General features: G+C 23.2%; 1 long non-coding RNA gene across 1 annotated transcript in view; it reads left to right on the top strand.

Annotated features, from left to right (window-relative positions):
• Positions 1-696: 696 nt before the first annotated feature.
• Positions 697-23,048, top strand: part of LOC134808399 (uncharacterized) — a 140,634-nt gene continuing 118,282 nt past the window's right edge. The window contains exon 1 of the long non-coding RNA XR_010151292.1: positions 697-810. This is a non-coding gene — a long non-coding RNA (uncharacterized LOC134808399). The remainder of the gene's footprint in view (positions 811-23,048) is intronic.

The following is a 23,048-nucleotide window of genomic DNA, read 5'->3' on the forward strand; positions in this document are numbered from 1 at the left end:
TAATGTGAGGATGAAGTATGTAAAAGAAATTATATATATGTTATAGTTATTACATATGTTATATATATTACATTATAGATAATTGTATATGCATATACACATATGTATGTATATGTATATTTGGGGTCCCCTATTTCCCATCTCATAACTTATTTTAAGAAATACAGCAAGGTAATGTGTGGGCTCGGGATTCAGTTTTTGAAACAAACAATGAGCCTTCAATGATCTTCCTGTATATGTAAAACACTCCTGTCTGCCTGGCGGTAGTTTGACCTCACAATGTGGATTGTGCCTTCACCCTGGAATATTTATGCCCTATCGCCATTGTGGTGGGATTAGGGAGCTCCTGTCCTTGGTCCTAAGAGCCACTGTCTGTGCTGAGTTTTTCAAAGGTAAGAGCAGACTGAACTTTTGTGTTTTCATTTTCCCTTATTTTGATTTTTCTTATGGGGAACCTGTGTTTCTTCATTCCAGCTATGTTCATACTGGCCTGTCTAATGCAAACTCTCCAAATTACTAGTTAGTGCTTTCTAAATATGTTATTTAAAAAATTATCCTCTGTATTTTCCATATTCAGTTATCGATATGTTTCATGGTCATTTTTTATTCCTCAATTTATACCTTTGATTATTGTACCAAGCAGAGTACCTTTGAAATTTTTCTTCATTTAAAAAATATGTATCTTTCTTCAGGCCTCTAATACCACCATTTTGGGAGACCAAGGCAAGAGGATCACAAGGTGAGCAGATCAAGACCTACCTGGCCAACAGAATGAAAACCTGTCTCTACTAAACAAAAAAACTTAGCCAGGTATGCTGGCAGCTGCTGTACTCCCAGTGTGGTGTAGTCCTAGCTACCCGGGAGACTGAGGCAGGGCAATCGCTTGAACCCGTGAGGCAGAGTTTGCACTGAGCCATGCTGGCGTCATTGCACTCCAGCCAGTGCAACAGAACAAAACTCCGTCTAAAAACTATCATTATTACTAATAATTATTACATAAAATATATAATATGTAATATATCAAATATGACATAATATATATTACATATTATATATTATTTATAAAATATATATAATATGTTATATATATTACATATATTATATAAAATATATTATATGTATTATATAGAATATAATATAAAATATATGTATTATATATTATAGAGAATATATTATACACATTATACATATTATATAAAATATAGTATATATATTATATATATTATATAATATATATGATATATTATATATATCATATAATATATATTTTATATATTATATGATATATATAATATATCATATATATTATATAATACATAATATATAATATTATGTATATTATATAATGAACAATAATATATACTATATTTTGTGACATGTATATAATATACATTATATACTATCTAGTATATATAACATCTTATATATGTTACTAAATAAATACATAATTTATGAAATATATGATAAATATATTATATATAATATATTTTAAATAAAATATATAATACAGAATACAGTCAATAAATCATATATTATATGATATGTAAATAATATCTTATAGGTAATATATACCAAATATAATAAATAAACCATACGACATATATTATATAATATATGATAAATATAATATAATGTATGATGTATGATATATGATATATATTATGTAAGATATGTTATATATTATGTAATATATGCCATTTAGTATATAACATATGCTATACATTTTATAATGTATGATATATATTATATATAACTTATGATATATATTATTGATAATATATTACATATAACATATAATAAATGAAATGTAACATAAAATATATGATGTATATTACATACAATATATGATATATATAATATATGTTACATATTTAATATATGATATATTATATACTGTACATGAAATATCAAAATATACCAAATATGTAATATATACTGTACATAAAGTATGAAAGAATGCAAAATATGTATTATATGCTTTACATAAAATATCAAAATATATGCAAAATGTGTATCACATACAGTACATAAAATATCAAAGTACATAACATATGTATTATATACTGTACATAAAATATGAAAAACTATGCAAAACATGTATTATATACTGTATATGAAATACCAAAAACTATGAAAATATGTATTATATACAGTATATAAAATATCAAAGTACCCAAAATATGTATTATAGACTGTACATAAAACATCAAAGTATGCAAAATATGTATTACACACTGTAGATGAAATATCAAAGTACTCAAAATATGTATTTTACACTGTACATAAAATATGAAAGTACGCAAAATATGTATTATAGACTGTAGATATAATACCAAAGTAAGCAAAATATGTATTTTACTCTGTAGATAAAATATCAAACTATGCAAAATATGTATTATACACTCTAGATAAAATATCATATTTCACAAAATATGTATTATATACTGTAGATAACATATCAAACTACACAAAATATGTATTATAGTCTGTAGATAAAATATCAAAGCACCTAAAATATGTACTATACACAGTACATAAAATATCAAACTAAGCAAAAAATGTATTTTACACTGCACATAAAATATCAAACTATGAAAACATGTACTATACACAGTACATAAAATATCAAATTATGCAAAATATGTATTATACACTGTACATAAAATATCAAAGTATGCAAAACATGTATTATACACTGTACATAAAATATCAAAGTGCCCCCAATATGGATTATGTACTCTACATATAATATTAAAATATCCCAAATATATATTATATACTGTACATAAAATATCAAAGAATACTAAAGATATATTATATCCTGTACATGAAATATCAAAGTACCCCAAACATGTATTATATACTGTACATAAAATATCAAAGTACCCCAAATATGGATTATATACTGTAGATAAAATATCAAAATAGTCCAAATACTTATTATATACAGTACAGGAAATATCAAATTACCACTAATATGTCTTATATAATGAACAGAATATATCAAAGTATCCCAAATATCTCTTACATACTGTACAAAAGTATAAAAGTGAACCAAATATGTATTATATACTGTACATAAAATATCAAAGTGAAAGAAATATGTATTATAAACCATACATAAAATATCAAAAAACACCAAATATGTTTTAAATACTGTTCATAAAATATCAAACTACACCAAATAAGTATTATATACTGTTAACAAAATATCACAGTACACGAAATATGTATTATAGACTGTACATAAAATATCAAAGTACACCAAATATATATTTTATTCTGTACATAAAATATCAAACTACCCAAAATATATATTAAATAATGTACATGAATTATAAAAGTACCCCAAATATGTATTATATACCATACATACAATATCAAAGTACCAAAAATATATATTATAAACTGTATAAAATATATTAAACTACACGAAATATATATTATATAATTTACATTAAAAAAGTACCAGAATTATGTGTTATATAACGTTCATAAAATATCAAAGCACCCCAAATATGTATTATACACTGTACATAAATCCTCAATGGGAAAAAAATATGTATTTTATACTGCACATACAATATCAAAGTACACCAAGTATGTAATATATACTGTACATAAAACATCAAACTACACCAAATATGAATTATATACTGTACATAAAATATAAAAGTACACCAAATATGTATAATATACTGTTCATAAAATATCAAAGTACACCAAATATGTATTATATACTGTACATAAAATATTAAAATACCCCTAAAATGTATTATATACTGTTCATAAAATACTAAGTACAGAAAAGCTGTATTCTATACTGTACACAAAATATCAAAGTACACCAAATATCTATTATATACTGTGCATAAAATAAAAAGGACACCAAATATGTATTACATATTGTAAATAAAATTTGAAAGTACACTGAATATGTATTATATACTAAACATAAAATATCAAAGTACACAGAATATGTGTTACTTACAGTACATAAAATATCAAATCACACCAAATATATATTATATACCGTACATAAATTATCAAATTACACTAAATATATATTATATACTGTACATAAAATGTCAAAGTACACCTAATATATATTACATACTTACATAAAATATCAAAGTACACCAAATATATATTATATAGTGTACATAAAATATCAAATGACACCAAATGTATATTATATACTGTACACAATATATAAAAGTACACCAAATATAAATTATATACTTTACATAAAATATCAAAGTACAGCACTATATAATATATACTGTACATAAAATACCGAAATACATCAAATATATATAATATACAGTACATAAGCTATCAAACTGCACCAAATATAGATTATATCCTGTATATAAAATATCAAAGTCCACTAAATATATATTATATACTGTGCATAAAATGTCAAATTGCACCAAATATATAATATACTGTACATAAAATATCAAAATACAGCATATATATTATATACTTTACATAAAATATAAAAGTACACCAAATGTACATTATATACTGTACATAATAAATCAAACTACAACAAATATAAATTATAAACTGTACATAAAATATCAAAGTACAAAAAATATATACTATATTCTGTTCTTAAAACATCAAAATACATCAAATATATATTATAAACGGTTCAGAAAATATAAACTAACACCAAATATTGATTATATACTGTACATAAAATATGAAAGTACAATAAATATAGATTATATACTGTATATTATATATCAAAGTACACCAAATACGTATAATATACTGTACATAAACTATCAAACTACATGAAATATATATTATATATGGTACATAAAATATCACAGTACACCAAATATATATTTTATACTTTATGTAAAATATCAAAGTACACCAAATATATATTATATACTGTACATGAAATATCAAAGTACAAAAAATATATATTACATACTGTACATAAAATTTCAGTGTACACTAAATATATACAATATACTGTACATAAAATTTCAAAGTACACGAAATATATATAATATACTGTGGAAAAATATCAAACTTCACCAAATATATATTATATACTGTACATAAAACGTCAAATTACACTAAATATATATCATATACAGTATATAAAATATCAAAGTACACCAAATATATATTACATACTTACATAAAATATCAAAGCACACCAAATATATGTTATATACTGTATATAAAATATCAAAATATACCGAATGTATATTATATACTGTACATAGTATATCAAAGTACAAGAAATATAAATTATATACTGTACACAAAATATCAAATTACATCAAATATATACTATATAATGTACAAAAAATATCAAAGTACATCAAATATTTATTATATACAGTACTTAAATTATCAAAGTACACCAACTATAGATTATATACTGTATATAAAATATCAAAGTACACCTTATATAATATATACTGTACATAAAATATCAAAGTACAACAAATATATAATATACAGTATATAAAATATCAAAATACAACATATATATTATAGAATGTACATAAAATATCAAAGTACACCAAATATATATGATATACTGTACATCAAATATCAAAATACACCAAATATATTTTATATACTGTACATCAAATATCAAAGTACACCAAATATATAATATACTGAACATAAAATATCAAAGTAAAGAAAGTATATATTACATACTGTATGTAAAATATCAAACTACACCATATACAGACTACATAATACACATAAAATATAAAAGTACACCAAATATATGTTATATACTGTACATATAATATCAAATACACCAAATATATATTGTATACTGTTCATAAAATACCAAACTTCACCAAATATATATTATATACCACACATAAAATATCAAAGCATAGCAAATGAATATTATATACTGTACATAAAATATGAAAGTATACCAAACATAAAATATACTGTACATAAAATATCAAAGTAAGCCTAATATATTATATACTGTAAATAAAATATCTAACCCACATATGTACTATATACTGTACAGAAAATATCAAAGTATCCCAAGTATGTATAATATACTGTACATAAAATATAAGAGTACCCCAAAAATGTATTATATACAGTAGATACAATATCAAAGTACCCAAATGTGTATTACACACTGTACATAAAATATCAATGTACCCCAAATATGTATTATATACTGTACGTAAAATATCAAAGTACCCCAAATATGGTTTATATAGTGTACATAAAATTTCAAAGTACCCCACATATTTATTATATCCTGTAGAAAAATTATTAAGGAGAAACAAACATGTATTTTATACTGTACTTAAAATATCAAATTGAAAAATATATGCATTTTATATTGTAGATAAAATACCAACGTACACCAAATATGTATTATATACTGTACACTAAATATTAAACTAAATCTAATATGTACTATATGCTGTACAAAAAATATCAAAGTACTCCAAATATATATTAAATACTGTATGTGAAATATCAAAGTACACCAAATATGTATTATATACTGTTCATACAATATCAAAGTAATGCAAATACATATTATATACTGTACAAAAAATATCAAATTACCCCAAATATGTATAATATACAGTATATAAAATAACGAAATAACAAAAGGAAATATTACATACTGTACATAAGAAATCAAAGTACCCCAAATATGTATTATATACTGTACATAAAATATCAAAGTACCTCAAGTATGTTTTATATACTGTACATAAAACATCAAAGTACACCAAAATTTATTATATGCAGTAGATACAATATCAGAGTACCCAAATGTGTATTATATTCTGTATATAAAATATCAAAATACCCCAAATATGTATTACAAACTGTACATAAAATATCAAAGTACCACAAATATATATTATATTCAGTAGATACAATATCAAAGTACCCAAATGTGTATTATATACTGTACATAAAATATCAAAGTAACTGAAATATATATTATATACTGTTCATAAAGTATCAAAGTACCCCAGGTATGTATTATAAACTGTACATAAAATATCATAGTACCCCAAATATGTATTATATACAGTAGATACAATATCAAAGTACACAAATGTGTATTATATGCTGTACATAAAATATCAAAGTACCTCAAATATATATTATATACAGTAGTTACAATATCAAAGTACCCAAATGTGTATTATATACTGTACATAAAATATAAAAGTAACCCAAATATGTATTATATACTGTACATAAAATATAAAAGTACCCCAAGTATGTATGATATACTGTACATAACATATCAAAGAACCCCAAATTTGTATTATATACAGTAGATACAATATCAAAGTACCCAAGTGGGTATTGTATACTGTACATAAAATATCAAAGTATGCCAAATATATATTATGTACTGTACATAAAATATCAAACTAATGGAAATATTTATTATATACTGTACATAAAATATCCAAGTACCCCAAATATGCATTAATGTACATAAAATATCAAAGTACCCAAAATATGTATTATATGCTGTAGATAAATTATCAAGGAGAAACAGATATGTATTTTATACTATACGAAAAATACCAAAGTGAAACCACTATGCATTTTATACGGTAGATAAAATATCAAAGTACACAAAATTTGTATTATATACTGTACATAATATATTAAAGTAAACCTAATATGTATTATATGCTGTATATAAAATATCAAGGTACACCAAATATTATATATTCTACTTAAAATATCATAATACCACAAATATGTATTATATACTATACATAAAATATCAAGGAACCCAAATACGCATTACATAGTGTATACAAAATATCAAACTACCTCATACATGCTTTATATACTGTAGATAAATTATCAAAGAGAAACAGATATGTATTTTATACTGTACATAAAATATCAAATTGAAACAAATATGCATCTTATACTGTAGATAAAATATCAAAGTACACCAAATATGCATTATATACAGTACATAAAATATTAAAATAAACCTAATATGTATTATATGCTGTACATAAAATATCAAAGTACAACAAATATGCATTATATACTGTACATGAATTATCAAGGTACACCAAATATGTATTATATATTGTACATAAACTATCAAAGTACCCTAACCATATATACTGTACATAAATTATCAAAGTAACCCAAATATATGTTAAATACTGTATATGAAATATCAAACCACCCCAAATATATATTATATGCTGTTCATAACATATCAAAGTAACACAAATATATATTATATACTGTACATAAAATATCAAAGTACAACAAATATATATGAAATACAGTACATGAAATTTCAAATTACCCAAAATATATATTATGTACTGTACATAACATATCAAAGTACCCCTAATATATATTATATACTGTACAAAAAATATCAAAGTATCCCAAATATGTATTATATACTGTATATGAAATATCAAAGTAACCCAAATATATATTATATAATGTACATAAAGTATCAAAGTACATCTATTATATATGAAACACTGTATATGAAATATCAAAGTACACCAAATATGTATTATACACTGTACATAAAATATCAAAGTACCCCAATCATATATTACATACTGTTCATAAAATATCAAAGTACCCCAAACATATATTAAATACTGTATATGAAATATCAAAGTACATGAAATATATATTATATACTGTTCATAAAATATCAAAGTAACCCAAATATATATTATACACTGTACATAAAATATCAAAGTGCACCAAATATATATGAAATACTGTTTATGAAATATAAAAGAACCACAATTATGTATTATATACTGTGCATAATATATCAAAGTACCCCAAATATGTATTATATACTGTACATAAAATACAAACGTATCCCAAATATGTATTTTATACAGTACATAAAATATCAAATTAACCCAAATATATAGTATATACTGTACAAAAAATATGAAAATACATCAAATATATATGAAATACTGTATATGAAATATCAAAGTACATGAAATATGTATTATATACTGTACATAAAATATCAAAGTACCCCAAACATATATTATGTACTGTACATAAGATATCAAAGTACCCCAAATATATATTAAATACTGTATATGAAATATCAAAGTACCCCAAATATATATTATATACTGTTCATAAAATTTCAAAGTAACCCAAATATATATTATATACTGTACATAAAATTTCAAAGTACACGAAATGTATATGAAATACTGTTTATGAAATATAAAAGAACCCCAAATATGTATTATATACTGTACATAATATATCAAAGTACCCCAAATATGTGTTATATAATGTACATAAAATATCAAAGTACCCCAAATATGTATTATATACTGTACATAAAATAACAAAATAACCAAAATAAATGTTACATACTGTAAATAAGAAATCAAAGTACCCCAAATATGTATTATATACAGTACATAAAATATCAAAGCAACCAAAATATATATTATATACTGTATGTAAAATATCAAAGTACACCAAATATATATAAAATGCTTATATGAAATATCAAAGCACCCCAAATATGTATCATATACTACATAATATATCAAACTACCCCAAATATGTATTATACACTCTACATAAAATATCAAAGTACCCCAAATATATATTAACTACTGTATATGAAATATCAAACTACCCCAAATATGTATTATATACTGTTCATAAAATATCAAAGTAACCCAACTATATATTATATACTGTACGTAAAATATCTAAGTACACCAAATATATATGAAATTCTGCATATGAAATATCAAAGTACCCCAAATATGCAATATATACTGTATATAAAATATCAATGTACCCCAGAAATCTATTACATACTGTACATAAAATATCAAAGTACACAAAATATGTATTATATACAGTAGATATAATATCAAAGTTGCCAAATGTGTATTATATACTGTACATAAAATATAAAATACCCCAAATATGTATTATTTACATTAGATACAATATCAAAGTAACAAAATATGTATTATATACCGTACATAAAATATCAAAGTAACCCAAATATGTATTATATACTGAACATAAAATATCAAAGTACAACAAGTACGTATTATATACTGTACATAAAATATCAAAGTACCCCAAATATGTATTATATACAGTAGATACAATATCAAAGTTCCCAAATGTGTATTATATACTGTACATAAAATATAAAAGTACCCAAAATATGTATTATGTACTGTACATACAATATCAAAGTACCCAAAATATGTATTATATACTTTACATAAAATATCAAAGTACCCCAAGAAAGGATTATATAGTGTACATATAATATCAAAGTACCCCAAATGTGTATTATATACTGTAGATAAATTTTCAAAGAGAAACAGAGATGTATTTTGGACTGTACATAAAATATCAAGTGAAACAAATATGCATTTTATACTGTAGATAAAATATCAAAAACATCAAATATGTTTTATATACTGTACAGAAAATATTAAAGTAAACCTAATATGTATTATATGCTGTACATAATGTGTCAAAGTACACCAAATATGTATTATATACTGTACGTAAAACATCAAAATACCCCAAACCTATATAACATACAGTACATAAAATATCAAAGTATCCCAAATATATATTAAACACTGTATATGAAATTTCAAAGTACCCCAAATATGTATTATATACAGTTCATAAAATATCAAAGTAACCCAAATACATATTATATACTATACATAAAATATAAAAGTACGCCAAATATATATGAAATTCTGTATATGAAATATCAAAGTACCCCAAATATGTATTATATACTGTATATAATATATCAAAGTACCCCAAATATATATTATATAATGTACATAAAATATCAATGTACCCCAAATATGTATTATATACTGTACATAAAATATCAAACTACCACAAATATGTATTATATACTGTACATAAAATACCAAAGTACCCCAAATATGCATTATTTAGTGTATATATAATAACAAAGTACAACAAATATGTATTATATACTGTAGATAAATTATCAAAGAGAAACACATATATATTTCTTACTGTACATAAAATATCAAAGTAAAACAAATATGCATTCTATACTGTAGATAAAACATCAAAGAACACCACATTTGTATAATATACTGTACATAAAATATTAAAGTAAAAATAATATGTATCATATGCTGTACATAAAATATCAAAGTACACCAATTATATATTACATACTGTGTATGAAATATCCAGGTAGCCCAAATATGTATTATATACTGTTCATAAAATATCAAAGTAACCCAAATATATATTATATACTGTACATAAAATATCAAAGTACACCAAATATATATGAAATACTGCATACAAAACATCAAAGGACCCCAAACATGTATTATATACTGTACATAATATATCAAAGTACCCCAAATATGTATTATATACTGTACATAAAATATCAAAGTACCACAAAATATGAATTATATACTGTACATAAAATATCAAAGTAACCCAATTATATATTATATACTGTATTTCAAATATCAAAGTACACAAAATATATATGAAATACTGTATATGACATATCAAAGTAACCAAAATATGTATTATATACTGTACATAATATACAAAATTAATCGAAATATGTATTATAACATATAAATGTAACCCAAATATGCATTATATAATGTACATAAAATATAAAAGTACCCCAAGTATGTATTATATACTGTACATAAAATATCACAGTACCTCAAATATCTATTATATACAGAAGATACAATACAAAGTACCCAAATGTGTATTATATACTGTACATAAAATATCAAATTACCCCAAATATGTATTATATACTGTACATAAAATATCAAAGTATCCCAAATATGCATTACATAGTGTACATAAAATATCATAGTACCCCAAATATATTTTATATACTGTACATAAAATATCAAAGTACACCAAATATACATGTAATACTGTATATGAAATATCAAAGTACCCCAAATATGTATTATATACTGTACTTAATATATCAAAGTACCCCAAATATGTATTACATACTGTTCATAAAATATCAAAGTACCCCAAATATGAATTATGTACTCTATATAAAATAACAATTAACCCAAAGTTATATTACATACTCTACATAAGAAATCAAAGTACCCCAAATATGTATTATATACTGTACATAAAATTACAAAGTACCGCCTATATATTATATACAGGAGATACAATATCAATGTACCCAAATGTGTCTTAAATACACTACATAACATATCAAAGTAACCCAAATATGCATTATATACTGTACATAAAATATCAAAGTATCCCAAACACATATTAAATACTGTACACAAAATATCAAAGAACACCAAATATATATGAAATACTGTATATGAAATATAAAATCCTCCAAAATATGTATTATATACTGTACATAAAATATCAAAGTACCCCAAACATATATTGTATACTGTACATAAAATATAATAGTACCCCAAATATATATTAAATACTGTATATGAAATATCAAAGTACCCCAAATCTGTATTATATACTGTACATAAGATATCAAAGTACCCCAAATATGTGTTGTATACTGTATATGAAATAACAAAGCAACCAAAATAAATATTACATACTGTACATAAGAAATCAAAGTACCCCAAATATGTATTATATACCATATATAAAATATCAAAGTACCACAAAAATATATTATATACAGTAGATACAATATGAAAGTACCCAAATGTGTACTATATACAGTACATAACATATGAAAGTACCCCAAATATGTATTATAGACTGTACATAAAATATCAAGGTACCCCAAGTATGTATTATATACTGCACATAACATATCAAAGTACCACAAATATGTATTATATACTGTACATAAAATATCAAAGTACACCAAATATGCATTATATAGTGTACATAAAATATCAAAGTATCCAAAATATATATGATATACTATAGATAAATTATCAAAATAAACACATATGTATTTTATACTGTACATAAAATATCAAAGTGAAACAAATATGCATTTTATACTATAGATAAAATATCAAAGTACACCAAATAAGTTTTATATACTGTACATAAAATATTAAAGTAAACCTAATACGTACTCTATGCTCTATATAAGATATCAAAGTACACCAAATATGTATTATGTACTGTACATGAATTATCAAATTACACCAAATATGTACTATATAGTGTACATAAAATATCAAAATACCCCAAACAGGTAATACATACTGTACATAAAATATCAAAGTACCCCAAATATATATTAAATACTGTATATGAAACCTCAAAGTCCCCAAATATGTATTATATACTGTACATAAAATATCAAAGTAACCCAAATATATATTATATACTGTACCTAAAATATCAAAGTACACCAAATATATCTGACATACTCTATATGAAATATCAAAGGACCTGAAATATGTATTATATACTGTACATAATATATCAAAGTACCCCAAATATCTATTATATACTGTACATAAAATATCAAAGTAACCCGAATACATATTATATATTGTACATAAAATATCAAATTAACCCAAATATATATTATATAATGTACATAAAATATCAAAGTACACCAAATATATATGAAATACTGTATATGAAATATCAAAGTACCACAAATATGAATTATATACTGTACATAATATATCAAAATTCCCCAAATATGTATTATATACTGGTCATAAAATATTAAAGTAATGTAAATACATATTATATACTGTACATAAAATAGCTAACTACACCAAATATGTTTTATACACTTTATAAAAAATAACAAATTAACCCAAATAAATATTACATACTGTACATAAGAAACAAAAATACCCCAAATATGTATTATATAATGTACATAAAATATTACAGTACCCAAAGCATATATTATATACAGTAGATACAATATCAGAGTACCCAAATGTGTATTATATACAGTACATAACATATAAAAGTAACCCAAATATATATTATGTACTGTAGATAAAATATCGAACTACCACTAGTATGTATTATATACTGTACATAAAATATCAATGTACCCCAAATATGTATTATATACAGTAGATACAATATCAAAGTACCCAAATATGTATTATATACTGTACATAAAACATCAAAGTACCCCAAATATGAATTATATACTGTACATAAAGTAACAAAGTACTCCAAAAATGTATTATATACTGTACATAAACTATCAAAGTACCCCAAATATGCGTTATATAGTGTACATAAAATATCAAAGTACCGCAAATATGTATTATATTCTGTGGATAAATTATCAAAGAGGAACACATATATATTTTATACTGTACATAAAATATCAAAGTGAAACAAATATGCATTTTATACTGTAGATAAAATATCAAAGTACACCAAATATGTATTATATACAGTACGTGAATAATCAAAGTGCACAAAATATGTATTATATACTGTACATAAAATATCAAAGTACCCCAAGCATCTATTATATACTGTACAAAAAATATGAAAGTACCCCAAATATTTATTATATACTGTACTTAATATATCAAAGTACCCCAAATATGTATTATATACTGTACATAAGATACCAAAGTACCCTAAATATGTGTTATATACTGTATATGAAATAACAAAGTTACGCAAATAAATATTACATACTGTACATAAGAAATCAAGGTACCCCAAATATGTATTATATACCATACATAAAATATCAAAGTACCCCAAATATATATTATTTACAGTAGATACAATATCAAAGTACCCAAATGTGTATTATATACAGTACATAAAATATCAAATACCCCAAATATGTATTATATACCCTACGTAAAATAACAAAGTACCCCAAATATATATTATAAACAGGAGATACAATACCAAAGTACCCAAATGTGTATTATATACTGTACATAAAATATCAAAGTAACCCAAATATATATTATATATTGTACATAAAATATCAAAGTACCCCATGTATGTATTATATACTGTACACAAAATATCAAAGTACCCCAAATATGTATTATATACAGTAGATACAGTATCAAAGTACACAAATGTGTACTATATACTGTACATAAAATATCAAACTACTCCAAAGATGTATTATATACTGTACATAAAATATCAAAGTACCCCAAATATATATTATATAGAGTCGATACAATATCAAAGTACCCAAATGTGAATTATATAGTGTACATAACATATCAAAGTAACCCAAATATGTATTACATACTGTACATAAAATATCAAACTACTCCAAATATGTATTATATACTCTATATGAAATATCAAACTACCCAAATATGTATTATATACTGTACTTAATAGATCACAGTAACCAAAATATGTATTATATACTCTACATAAAATATCAAATTACCCCATATATGTGTTATATACTGTATATAAAATAACAAAGTAACCCAAATAAATATTTCATACTGTATATAAGAAATCAAAGTAACCGAAATATGTATCATATAATGTACATATAATATCAAAGTACCCCAAATATATATTTTATACATTGGATACAATATCAAAGTACCCAAACGAGTGCTGTAAACAGTACATAACATATCAAATTAACCCAAAACTGCATTATATACTGTACATAAAATATCAAAGTACCCCAAGTATGTATTATATACTGTGCATAAAATATCAAATTACCCCAAATATGTATTATATATAGTAGATACAATATCAAAGTTCCCAAATGTTTATTATATACTCTACATAAAATATCAAAGTACCCCAAATATGTATTATATAGTGTACAGAAAATATCAAAGTACACCAAATATGTATTATGTACTGGTCATAAAATACCAAAGTACCCCAAATATTTAGTATATATTGTAGATAAGTTATCAAAGACTAACAGATATGTATTTTATACTGTACATAAAATATCAAAGTGAAACAAATATGCATTTTATACTGTAGATAAAATATAAAACTACACCAAATACGTATTTTATACAGTACATAAAATATTACAGAAAACCTAATATATATTATATACTGTACATAAAATACCAAAGTACACAAAATATGTATTACATACTGTAAATGAATTATCAAAGTACACCAAATATGTATTATATACTATACATAAAATATCAAAGTACCCCAAACATATATACTGTACATAAAATATCAAAGTACCCCAAGTATATATTGAATACTGTATATGAAATATAAAGGACCCCAAATATGTATTATATACTGCCCATAAAATATCAAAGTAACCCAAATATATATGAAATACTGTATCTGAAACATCAAAGTACCCCAAATATGTATTATATACTGTACATAATATATCAAAGTACCCCAAATATGTATTATATACTGTATATAAAATATCATAGTACCCCAAATATGTATTATATGCTGTACATAAAATATCAAAGTAACCAAAATATATATTATATACTGTACATAAAATATCAAAGTACACCAAATATATATGAAACACTGCATATGAAATATCAAAGTATCCCAAATATGTATTATATACTGTACATAAAATATCAAAGTACCCCAAGTATGTATTACATACTGTACCTAAAGTATCAAAGTACCACAATCATGTATTATGTACAGTAGATACAATATCAAAATACACAAATGTGTACTATATACAGTACATAACATATCAAAGTAACACAAATATGTATTAAATACTGTACATAAGACATCAAAGTACCCCAAACATGCATTAAATAGTGTACTTAAAACATCAAAGTACCCCAAATATGTATTATATACTGTAGATAAATTATCAAAGAGAAACAGATATGTATTTTATACTGTACATAAAATATCAAAGTGAAATAAATATGCATTTTATACTGTAGATAAAATATCAAAGTACTCCAAATATGTATTATATACTGTACATAAAATATTAAAGTAAACCTAATATTTATTATATGCTGTACATAAAATATCAAAATAGAGCAAATATGTATTATATACTGTACATGAATCATCAAAGTACACCAAAGATGTATTATAGAATGTACTTAAAATATCAAAGTACCCAAAACATATATTATACACGGTACATAAAATATCAAAGTACCCCAAATATATATTAAATACTCTATATGACATATCAAAGTACCTCAAATATGTATTATATACTGTTCATAAAATATCAATGTAACCCCATTATATATTATATACTGTACATAAAATATCAAAGTACACCAAATATATATCAAATACTGTACATGAAATATCAAAGTACCACAAATATGAATTGTATACTGTTCATAAAATATCAAAGTAACCCAAATATATATTACATACTGTACATAAAATATCAAAGTACACCGAATATATATGAAATAGTGTATATGAAATATCAAAGTACCCCAAATATGTATTATATACTGCACATAATATATAAAGTACCCCAATATGTATAATATACTGTGCATAAAATATCAAAGTACCCCAAATATGTATTATATACTGTACTTAATATATCAAACGATCCCAAATATGTATTATATACTGAACATAAAATATCAACCTACTCCAAATATGTATTATATACTGTATATAAAATATCAAAGTACCCCAAGTATGTATTATGTACTGTACATAAAATATCAAAGTACCCCAAATATGGATTATATACAGTAGATACAATGCAAAGTACCAAAATGTGTATTATGTACTGTACATAAAATATCAAATTACCCCAAATATGTATTATATACTGTACATAAAATATCAAAGTACCACAAATATGCTTTATATAGTGTACATTAGATATCAAAGTATCCCAAATATGTATTATGTACTGTAGATAAATTATCAAAGAGAAACAGATATGTACTTTATACTGTACATAAAATATGAAAGTGAAATAAATATGCATTTTATAGTGTAGATAAAATATCAAAGTACACCAAATACGTATTATATACTGTACATAAAATATTAAAATAAGCCTAATATATTATATACTGTAAATAAAATATCAAAGTACCCCAATTATGTATTATATACTGTACATAAAATATCATTATACCCCAAATATGTATTATATACTGTACATAAAATATCAAAGTACTCCAAATATATATTAAATACTGTATATGAAATATAAAAGTACCCCAAATATGTATTATATACTGTACTTAATGTATCAAAGTACCCCAAATATGTATTATATACATTACGTAAAATATCAAATTACCCCAAATATGTAGTATATACTCTATATAAAATAAAAAAGTAACTCAAATAAATATTACATACTGTACATAAGAAATCAAATTACCCAAAATATATATTATATACTGTACATAAAATATCAAAGTACCCCAAATATATATTATATACAGGAAATACAATATCAAAGTACGCAAATGTGTATTATATACAGTACATAACATATCAAAGTAACCCAAATATGTATTATACACTGTACCTAAAATATCAAGGTACCCCAAATATGTATTATATACTGCTCATAAAAATATCAAAGAAACCCGAATACATATTATATACTGTACATGAAATATCAAAGTACACCAAATATATATGAAATACTGTATATGAAATATCAAAGCACCCCAAGTATGTATAATATACTGTACTTAATATATCAAAGAACCCCAAACATGTATTACATACTGTAAATAAAATATCAATGCACCCCAAATATGAATTATATAGTGTAGAGAAATTATTAAAGAGAAAAACATATGTATTTTATACTGTACATAAAATATCAAAGTGAAAGGAATATGCATTCTATACTATAGATAAAATATCAAAGTACACCAAATATGTATTCTGTACTGTACATGAAATATTAAAGTAAACCTAGTATGTATTATATGCTGTACAAAAAATATCAAAGTACACCAAATATGTATAAGAAACGGTACATGAATTATCAAACTGCACCAAATATGTATTACATACTGTACATAAAATATCAAAGTACCACAAACATATATGATATACTGTACGTAAAATATCAAAGTACCCCAAATATATATTAAATACTGTATATGAAATATCAAAGTAACCCAAATATGTACTATATACTATTCATAAAATAACAAAGTAAACCAAATATATATTATATGCTGTATATAAAATATCAAAGTACAACAAATATATATGAAATACTGTATATGAAATACCGAAGTACCCGAAATATGTATTATATACTGTACATAATATGTAAAAGTACCTCAAATATGTATTATATACTGTACATAAAATATCAAAGTACCCCAAATATGTATTATTTACTGTACATAAAAAATCAAAGTAACCCAAATATGTATTATATACTGTTCTGAAATATCAAAGTACACCAATATATATGAAATACTGTATATGAAATATCTAAATACCCCTAATATGTAGTCTATACTGTACATAATATATCAAAGTACCCCAAATATGTATTATATACTCTACATAAAATGTCAAAGTACCCCAAATATATATTAAATACTGTATATGAAATCTCAAACTACCCCAAATATGTATTATATACTGTTCATAGAATATCAAAGTAACCCAAACACATATTAAATACTGTACATAAAATATCAAAGAACACCAAATATATATGAAATAGTTTATATGAAATATCAAAGCACCCCAAATATGTATTCTATACTGTACATAAAATATCAAAGTACCCCAAGTATATATTATATACTTTACATAAAATATCAGAGTACACCAAATATATATGAAATACTGTATATGAAATATCAAAGAACAGAAATATGTATTATATAATGCACATAATATATCAAAGTACCCAAAATATGTAGTATATACTGTGCATAAAATATCAAAGTACACCCAATATGTATTATATACTGTATATAAAATAACAAAGTAACCCAAATAAATATTACATACTGTACATAAGAAATAAAAGTAACCAAAATATGTATTATATAGAGTACATAAAATATCAAAGTACCACAAATATATATTATATTCTGTACGGAAAACATCAAAGTACCCCAAATATATATTATATACAGTAGATACAATATCAAAGGACCAAATTGTGTATTATATACTTTACATAAAATAGCAAAGTAACCCAAATATGTACTATATACTGTACATAATATATCAAAGTACCCGAAGTATGTATTATAAACTGTACATAAAATATCAAAGTACCCCAAATATGTATTATATACAGTAGATACAATATCAAATTACCCTAATGTGTATTATATACTGTACATAATATATCAAACTACCACAAAGATATATTATATACTGTACATAAAATATCAAAGTACCCCACATATATATTATATACAGTAGATACAATGTCAATGTACCGAAATGTGTATTATATATTGTACATAACATATCAAAGTAACCCAAATACGTATTATATACAGAAGATACAATATCAAAGTAGCCAAATGTGTGTTATATACTGTACATAAAATATCAAATTACACCAAATATATATGAAATACTGTATATGAAATATCAAAGAACCCCAAGTATGTATTCTATAATGTACATAAAATATCAAAGTACACCAAATATGTATTATATACCACATATAAAATAACAAAGTAACCCAAATAAATATTGCATACTGTACATAAGAAATCAAAGTACCCAAAATATGTATTACATAGTGTACACAAAATATCAAAGTAAAACAAGTATGTATTATATACCATACATAAAATAGCAAAGTACCCCAAATATGTATTATATACAGTATATAAAATATCAAAGTACACAAATGTGTATTATATACTGTGCATAAAAAATCAACGTACCCCAAATTTCTATTATATACTGTATGTAAAATATCAAAGTAACCCAAATATGTATTATATACAGTAGATACAATATCAAAGTACCCAAATGTGTATTATATACTGTACATAAAATATCAAAGTACCCCAAATATGTATTATATACAGTAGATACAATATCAAAGTACCCAAATGTGTATTATATACTGTACATAAAATACCAAAATACCCCAAATATGTATTGTATAATGTACATAAAATATCAAAGTACCCCAATTATGTATTTTATAATGTACATAAAATATCAAAGTACCGCAAATATTCATGATATAGTGTACATAAAATAGCAAAGTACCCCAAATATTTATTATATACTGTGGAGAAATTATCAAACAGAAAGAGATATGTATTTTATACTGTACCTAAAATATCAAAGTGAAACAAATATGCGTTTTATACTGTAGATAAAATATCAAAATACACCAAATATATATTATATACTGTACATAAAATATTAAAGTAAACTTAATATGTATTATATGCTGTACATAAAATACCAAAGTACACCAAATATGTATTTTATACTGTACATGAATTATCAAAGTACACAAAATATGTAATACATAGTGTACATAAAATATCAAAGTACCCCAAAGTTATATTATATACTGTACATAAAATATCAAAGTACTGCAAATATGTATTAGATACTGTATATGAAATATCAAAGTACCTCAAATATGTATTATATACTGTTCATAAAACATCTAAGTACCCCAAATATATATTATATACAATAGATACAATATCAAAGTAAACAAATGTGTATTATATACTGTACAGAACATAACAAAGTAACCCAAATATGTATTATATACTGTACATAAAATATCAAAGTACCCAACTATGTATTACATACTGCACATAAAGTATCAAAGTACCCCAAATATGTATTATATTCAGTAGATACAATATGAAAGTACCCAAATGTGTATTATATACTGTACATAAAATATCAAAGAACCCCAAATATATATTACATACTGTACATAAAATATCAAAGTACCCCAAATACATATTATATACAGTAGATACAATATCAAAGTACACAACTGTGTATTATATACTGTACATAACATATCAAAGTAACACAAATATGTATTATATACTGTACATAAAATATCAAATTTCCCAAAGTATGTATTATATACTGTTCACATAATAACGAAGCAACCCAAATATATATTATATACTGTACATAAAATATTAAAGTACACAAAATATATATGAAATACAGTATATGAAATATCAAAGTACCCCAAATATGTATTATATACTGTGCTTAATATATCAAAGTACCCCAAATGTGTATTACATACTGTACAGAAAATGTCAAAGTACCCCAAATATGTGTTATATACTCTATATAAAATAACAAAGTAACCCAAATAAATATTACATACTGTACATAAGAAATCAAATTACCCCAAATATGTAGCATATACTGTATATATAATATCAAAGTTCCACAAATATATATTATATGCAGTAGATACAATATAAAAGTACCCAAATGTGTATTATATACAGTACATAATATATAAAGTAACACAAATATGCATTATATACTGTACATAAAATATCAAAGTACCCCAAGTATGTATTATATACTGTACATAAAATATCAAATTACCCCAAATATGTATTATATACAGTAGATACAATATCAAAGTTCACAAATGTGTATTATATACTGTACATGACATATCAAAGTACCACAAAAATGGATTATATACTGTACATAAATTATCAAATTACCCCAAATATGCATCATATACTATACATAAAATTTGAAAGTACACCAAATATTTATTATATACTGTAGATAAATTATCAAAGAGAATCAGATATGTATTTTATACTGTACATAAATTATGAAAGTGAAACAAATATGCATTTTATACTGTAGATCAAATATCAAAGTACAACAAATATGTATTTTATACTGTACATAAAATATCAAAGTACCCCAAACATACATTATATACTGTACATAAAATATCAAAGTACCCCAAATATATATTAAATACTGTATATGAACTATAAAGGACCCTAAATATGTCTTATATTCTGTTAAAAAAAATATACAAGTAACCCAAATATATATTATATACTGTACATAAAATATCTAAG

This window comes from Pan troglodytes, chromosome 15 (genome assembly GCF_028858775.2).
Source record: "Pan troglodytes isolate AG18354 chromosome 15, NHGRI_mPanTro3-v2.0_pri, whole genome shotgun sequence".
Lineage (NCBI taxonomy): Eukaryota > Metazoa > Chordata > Mammalia > Primates > Hominidae > Pan > Pan troglodytes.